Source organism: Equus quagga, unplaced genomic scaffold, assembly GCF_021613505.1.
Source record: "Equus quagga isolate Etosha38 unplaced genomic scaffold, UCLA_HA_Equagga_1.0 149128_RagTag, whole genome shotgun sequence".
Lineage (NCBI taxonomy): Eukaryota > Metazoa > Chordata > Mammalia > Perissodactyla > Equidae > Equus > Equus quagga.
In genome coordinates, this window is record NW_025796815.1 from 4012 (window position 1) to 9915 (window position 5904).

General features: G+C 43.5%; 1 long non-coding RNA gene across 1 annotated transcript; it reads right to left on the reverse strand.

Annotated features, from left to right (window-relative positions):
* Positions 1-4588: 4588 nt before the first annotated feature.
* On the reverse strand, positions 4589-5904 carry LOC124233016 (uncharacterized). Its single transcript, XR_006886959.1, has 2 exons — positions 5865-5904; positions 4589-5051 (listed from the first exon to the last, which is right to left on the reverse strand). It is a non-coding gene; the product is annotated as an uncharacterized LOC124233016 (long non-coding RNA).

A 5904-nucleotide genomic window follows, 5' to 3' on the forward strand; every position in this document is an offset into this window, starting at 1 on the left:
TGGAGATAGTGTCTAAGTCAGGTGAAGTCTAGAATCTTAGAATGTTGAGCTACCAAGGACCTAAGGGGCCATCTCACCCAACTCTTTCATTTTACAAATGGGAAAATGTTCTCCCCAAAGGGAAAGTGACTTGCTCAAGCTCCCACGGAGAGTTTGTGAAAGGGTCTCAATTGGAAAAAGGTGAATTAGAAATGAGGGACAGGGAACAAGGCCCTTGGTCTTCAGGAGAGGACTGGAACTCAGACCATTGAAAAAAGCCACATCTCTCAAAAGACAGCATCTCTAGTGAAAAGGTAAACTAGAAAACAAAAGGTACACTCATTGTTACAGGAAAATGGAGGGGTGGGGCGGAAAGCTGAACGATCTCTTACTGGGCTCTAAATTGAAAACCTTATGCTATGTAAAAGAAGCTAGTCACAAAATACCACATATTGCATGATTCTAGTCATATGCAAGGTGTAGAGTAGACAAATCCATAGAGAAAACTATGGTTGCCTAAGCCTGGAGGGTTGAGGAGAATGGGGACTGATTAGAAATGGGGACAAGATTTCTTTGGAGGATGATAAAGTGTTCTAAAATTGTGGTAATGGTTACACAACTCTACCAATATATTAAAAACCATTGAATGGTATACTTTATATGGGAGAATTTTATGGTATGTGAATAATATATATACGGTATGAATTATACCTCAATAAAGCTATTTTTTAAAAAAGACTTCAGAAGGAGAAGACGGAAGAGGACAGAACTAATATTCAAAAATCATAATGGCCGGGAATTTTCCACAAGTGTTGAGAAACATGGATCAACTCAAGAAACACAGCAGACCTAAGCAGGAAAACAAAACTAGCGCCACCCCTGGCCAGAGCGCAGTGGAGCTACCCAGCAGGAAGACGAAGCGGTGACCTTGGAAACAGCCAGAGAGAGAAAAAAATAAAAGGATTACCAACAATGCAACCACAGTTTGATTGGCAATAGGCATTTCCTTCAAAATGCTGAAGGAAAATAGCCATCAATCTGGAATTCTGTACCAATAAAACCATCATTTAGGAGTGACCACTAAGAAAAGACGTCTTCCAACAGTGACTGAGGGAATTTGTCACTTATAGATTCTGTAAGAACTACACAAGAATGTATTTCAGAAAACAAGAAACTGAAACCCAAAAGGAGGAAGAAAATACAAGCAGCACTGAAAGCAAGTAAACGTAAACCCCTTAGCAACGTTTGCTAAGTCTGAGCACACATCTCAAGTTTGAAAGTGAAAACAGATATCTGGGTATACAACTTGATGCTTTTATATATATGCATATATTGGGAAAAGATCTCCACAATCAAGCTAAATGACTTATCCATCACCTCGACATGATTACTCTGTGTGTCTGTGTGTGTGTTAAGAAAATTCAACTCAAGTTCTATCCCCTTTGAAAATTGCAAGTATACAATATACTATTATTAACTATCGTCACCACGCTGTACATTAGGTCGCCAGGACTTATTCATCCCATATAACGACCCTTTGTAGCCTTTGACCAACATCTCCTCATTTACCCCAGAGAGTATTCTACTTTCTGCTTTTATGAGTTGAACTTTTTTAGATTTCACATATAAGTGAGATCGTGCAGTATTTGTCTTTCTGTGTCTGACTTATTTTGCTTAGCATAATGTCCTCCATGTTCACCTGCATTGTCCCAAATGGCAGGATTTCCTTCATACATATGTGTGTGTGTGTGTATATATCATATACATGTCACATTTCCCTTACCCAGTCATTCATCAACAGACACTGCAATCGTCTCCATGTCTTGGCTGTAACAATGCTGTAATGAACATGGGAGCACAGATATCTCTTTGAGATTTTATTTCCTTTGTAAAGAAGTGATATTTCAATAAAGATTAGAAAACAAAACAAAACAGATTGCTGGGCCCCATCCTCAGAGTTCTGAGTTAGTAGGTCTCGGGTGGGAGTGAAGAATTTGCATTTCTACCAGCTCCCCAGGTTCCCAGGGAGCCACACTTTGAGAACCGCTGCTCTGGAGAAACTCACACAGGTGCGTTAGGAGACATTGGCAGGGACGTTCCTGCAGCTCTGTTTATAATGATAAAGCAAGAAAGAAACATCCTAACCATCCCTCAGTAGCGGAATAGGGAAATGAAAACATGACTTGTTTTCATTAGGGAATGCTACATAGGAGTTAAAATAAATGAAAAGAACATGTGTTAACATAGATAAATCTCAGAAACATAATGTTGAATGGGGAAAATTAATGGCAAAATTTATACCATTTGTATTTTCGAACTTAAACTGCTAAGTTGAAACACACACACACAAACGCACATGGATACATCCACGTACAGTTCTTAGAAATGTTTTAATTGGAGGATAATACACCACCAAGTTAGCACAGTGGTTACCTCTAGGGAGGCAGAGGGAAACAAGGATGGATAAAGGTAGGGTTTTATCTCAACCTGTAACATTTTATTTCTGAAAAACAAAGCAAACAAAAAAACCCCACAGCAATGACAAAAATACAGCACAAGGTTAACGTCACTTAAATCTTGGTGTTGGATCTATAGATGTCTTATTATTTTTTTGCACTTTCATATGTTTGAAATGTTTCCTAATTTAAAATAAGAAATAGGAGCATTGCCTTGTTACTCTAGGTAGTGAATCACAGATCATCAGCAGTGGACTTCAGAGCCCTGTGACTTGCCCGGCATGTGAGGTAAGAGTAATGCTGGACCCTACCAGATGTCTCAGAACCCAGTTTGGCTTTGTCCCAAGAAAAAGAGACTTCACTGACACCCTTTTCTCTTCTCCACCAAAAAAACACCGTGACAGAGACAAGAACTCAGGACGGCCTCCCCTGGACCCAGTTCTCGCACTGACACAGCCCCATCAAACATAGAGACAGGGGCCAGCCCAGTGGCATAGTGGTTAAGTTCAAGTGCTCCACTTTGGTGGTCCAGGGTTCAGGGGTTCAAATCCTTGGTACAGACCTACATACTGCTCATCAAGCCATGCTGTTGCAGCATCTCACACACAAAGTAGGGGAAGACTGGCACGGATGTTGGCTCAGGGACAGTCTTCCTCAAGCAAGGGGAGGAAGCTTGGCAACAGATGTTAGCTTAGGGCCAATCGTCCTCAGCAAAAAAAAAAAAAACCTGAAAGCATAGAGACAAAGTTTTGTTGAATGTTTTCCACAGTGAACAATGAGAACAAAATGTATTTGCTGTGTTGAGAAATTTGAGCTCTCACTCACAAGGCACAGAACACAGGGTTTGTGAGGTACCTGTTCCTCACAAAAAGGCAGGTAACCATTGGCGGACAGTGGTCCCTGCATGTTGGAGAACTGATGGGATAGATTGAACAAGAGTATTTGTACAAGGCATGGAGGTGGCTCCTGGGAATGAACTTGCCCTGAATGAAGAGAGGCTGGAAGGCACTAACTGGGTTTGGGACATTCCGAGCATAACATAGTATCACTCGATTATCTTCCAAGGTCTCCTGCCTGAGGTCTGGATAAGGGAGCTCCAACGACATCAACAACAACGGACTAAACATTGAAAGAACTAGAGTGTGAGAGAACAACAATGTTTTTTGTTGAATATATTTGAGAGAACAAGAATTTAAGACACTGGAGAGGGCATGGACACAGCAGGGGGAGATAGCGTCAGCTCCATCTCAAGGAGAGAAGACACAACTAGCAGTTTGGCTAAAGACTGGGACAGTGGCCTTGCACAGCCATAGGAGCCATTAACCTTGGCAGACATCAGTGGGTACCTGTGGGAGTGGGTACCAGCAGAGCTGGCACTTTTAGTCCCGGCAGAGACCAGAGACTGAATATCCTAGTTTGGTTCTAAAGAACTTTCACAGGAGGGGCGTCTCAAAATCCAAATTTAGACCTAGCGTTACAATATTCAAAAGGGAAGAGAGACACTTCAAAAATCTGTTGGTTATTACTCAAATACAAGATAGTGCTTTCTACCCCTATGTGTTCTCCAGTATTTCCCAAAGGAGGGTTACAGAGATATTTGGGGTACCAATAGCATCCCCTCTCGCCGGGTGACAATTCTGAAGGGTGTGTAAGCTCTGGGTGCTTGTTTGAAGTCAGTTTTAGTCTCTCATATTCACACCTTACATGTAACTGACATTCTGAGAGTGAGCTCTGGGTTCGGTCCTGCCGTTGTCACTTACTGTGTAAGAGAAAAAATTAGTCGTGCAGTTCCTGGTTCTTGGTTGGCGTTCAATAAGTGTTAACTCCTGTCCCTCTTCTTGTAGGCACTTGGAAAAGAAAAAAGTGGAACTTTCTAGAAATGTTAACTGTTGTATTTTACTGAGTAAGGCCCCATAATGAATGTTCATCATATTCAGATGAGGCCTCTTGCCTTAGTGGTCCCACTGGTTCCCTGCTGGCTGAGTGGATGCTGGGGCTCGTTGCACTCAATGAATGTTAATTAATGGTGACGGAGACCTTTCAGGAGAGCATTGAACTACACAGTCCTTCTGGGCTTTCAAGTGGCTTTATAAGAAGCACGTACACATGGAGGGAACACTTTGAAAAGAATGAATACAAATGAGAATCATCACTGCTTTGCAAGAGGAAAGTTTATTAGAAGACTTACAAAGGGATTTATGGAACTAGAAGAAAGCAGCAGAGAGAACCACAAAACACCTCATATGACACCTTCACAGCCCAAACCCGTCAGACCATCAGGTCGCAGAATAACTACAAGAGAGTGGCCCTGAATGAAGAGGAGCAGGCGGGCCTAGGCTCAGAGCCGGGCCACACCCTGGGCATTTGTTCTCCTTCCAGACTATCATTTATGGTGATGCCTGGGGTGGGTCCTGCAGCTGATGGTTGTCAGAGAAGCAGAGCTGGTCCATCGATGTCCCTTCTGTCTTCACGCAACCCTCCTGCTGGCCTCAGGATATCTAGCACCCAAAGGTGTTGCAGGGCCCACAGCGGGGGCGTGGGACACAAGGGGTGCAGGGATTGGTGATGCAGGACCTGTCACCGGCGTTGGTCGTGGCGCAGGGGTTGGAGGGCAGCCTGGGAGACAGAATCATTAAGTCGTCAGCATGAAAAGGATAATAAAAAATTAAGAGAAGGAGCTCAACCCAAGGAGACACAGGAACAAGTGGAAACCATTCGGACATCTTGGGAAGCCAAGCCTGCTTCGGATGACTCCTTCGACAAAGCTCAGAGACAGTGATGGAAAAGAGCAAAGAAGCCTTGAGGTGGAATCCCAGCCCTCGCTCTACAACCCCGGAGTCGTGGGGAAGGAAGTCACTTCATGCCCTTACACCTCAGCCTCCGCACCTGTAAGACGGGATTGGTAATCCCTACCACACAGAATTTGTTCATAAAAATACTGTGTTGGGTGACAAGTGCTGGACCCTAGGAGTTCCTGAGTCATCTTCCCTATCAATATTCAAAGGCTCATCTGTACGATGGTTACACTGATCCCCACTCTGCCTGCCTCAGATGATTCCAACAAGGATCAAAGACACAAGGGAGTGGGGTTAAATCCAAAAGCACTGTTCAAATTTGCATGATAGTTGCTACAGTTTTGTTTTCCCTTTTGCTGTGATAGCCAAGCCTGAAGGTACAAAGCTTCATTTACCCCTCAGCATCCAAAGGCTCACCAGTAGGGAAAACGGTCAAATCTCACCACCATCTTTTGGAACAGAAAATACCTTTAGGCCAGGTAATGATAGCAACAGATACACCCTAGTTCTCGCTGCTGTAATATAAACACTGGGCTTTACAGACATATTGGCGTCGGGAACTTGATCTCCAAAGTCCCTTTTTCAACCTTTAGTAGAACCGTGCATGTGCCTTGTAGGGGTGCCCGGTACTCACTTGCAGTCCTCGCTCTCCAGCAGGCCCCGGTACGTGTTGA